The sequence below is a fragment of the Bubalus kerabau genome, chromosome 14, assembly GCF_029407905.1.
Source record: "Bubalus kerabau isolate K-KA32 ecotype Philippines breed swamp buffalo chromosome 14, PCC_UOA_SB_1v2, whole genome shotgun sequence".
Classification (NCBI taxonomy): domain Eukaryota; kingdom Metazoa; phylum Chordata; class Mammalia; order Artiodactyla; family Bovidae; genus Bubalus; species Bubalus kerabau.
This window is the reverse complement of record NC_073637.1, coordinates 25,682,284-25,683,767: the sequence shown is the minus strand read 5'-3', so window position 1 is coordinate 25,683,767 and position 1,484 is coordinate 25,682,284. Positions and strand designations below refer to the sequence as shown.

General features: G+C 40.6%; 1 non-coding gene across 1 annotated transcript; it reads left to right on the top strand.

The window, feature by feature from the left end:
* The first annotated feature begins 1,090 nt into the window (after nucleotides 1-1,090).
* Nucleotides 1,091-1,163, top strand: TRNAR-CCU (transfer RNA arginine (anticodon CCU)). Its single transcript has one exon. It is a non-coding gene; the product is annotated as a tRNA-Arg (tRNA).
* The last annotated feature ends 321 nt before the right edge of the window (nucleotides 1,164-1,484 follow it).

The following is a 1,484-nucleotide window of genomic DNA, read 5'->3' as shown; positions in this document are numbered from 1 at the left end:
TGGTGGCTCAGATGGTAAGAAATCCACTTGCAATTTGGGAAACCCAGGTTCAATCCCTGAGTCAGGAAGATCCCCTGGAGAAGGAAGTGGCAACCCACTCCAATATTCTTGCCTGGGAAATCCCATAAACAGAGGAGTCTGGCAGGCTACAGCCTGTAGGGTTGCAAAGAGTTGGACGTGAATGAGTGACTAAAACTTTCACTTTTCATTTTCTGTTTGTGAAATTTGTCAAGATGTTTGACTATATTGATTAATGTTAAAATAGTTAAAATAGAAAATCAGTCCATTTAAATTATCCCCAAATCTGGGTTTACTATGCTTCTCCTCTCAGCCTGTTTCTCCATTCTACTCACAAATGTACCACCACAGTGAGTTTCCCTGTTATTCTACAAATAACAAGCATAGTGAGTTCATTATGAAAAATCTAAGGCAATGATAACTTTTGACATTATTGATTTATTCTATCTCTACCATCACAGTTATGTTTCTATCCAGATAGACAATATTAATATTTTTTAGACAAAATTAATTTATTCTCAAACTCTTCTCATTGATCAACTTGCTGACATACTACCCACGGCACAGGGTCTAATTAGGTGGCGGAAATCATCTGATGGGGCTACGCTTGAATTTGTGCTGTGGATGACAGAGAGCAGAGCCCCAGAGCACCGTGCTAAAGCGTGGTAATGACTGTGTAATTAATACAATTCAAAGAACTCACATGGGAAGACTCATGTCTTCCTGTCTATCATGATTAATAGACCTCGGCCTCTGGAACCTGTTCATCCTGGTATTTCTTCATATCAGATAGAAATGGAAACATAAGTAAAGATTTAATAAACCTATATGTGTTTACAATGCCTCAATGTATCTACAAACACACACACCACGTGTACACACTTGCACAGTGTCTTCTTTGGGAAAAGACAGTATTTCAAGTACCTGGAGTAATCCATGTGAAGAGCAGAGGGAAATGGATAAAAGAATCAAAATGAGTTAAATGTTATTAAGTCCTAAATAACTAATTTTGGTATGGCATATTTTCCTTCCACTTCAAATGTATTCAGATTAAGAGGAAATATCCAGGACTTCCCTGGTGGTCCAGTGGCTAAGACTCTGCACTCCTAATGCAGAGGGCCTGGGTTCGATCCTTGGTCAGGGAACTAGATCCCAGAAGTTGCAAATGAGAGTTCACATACCACAACTAAAGAACCCACATACAACAAAGATCCGGTACAGCTAAATAAATAAACATTAAAAAAAAAAAAAGAGGGAATATCCAGGCCACGTCTAGCATCACCCAAAGGTAGTTCCACTGGTAAAGAATCTGCCTGCAATGTAGGAGACCCCGCTTAGATCCCTGGGTCTGGAAGATCCCCTGGAGAAGGGATAGGCTACCCACTCCAGTATTCTTGGGCTTCCCTGTTGGCTCAGACTGTGAAGAATCTGTCTGCAATGCAGGAGACCTGGGTTCAAGCCCTGGG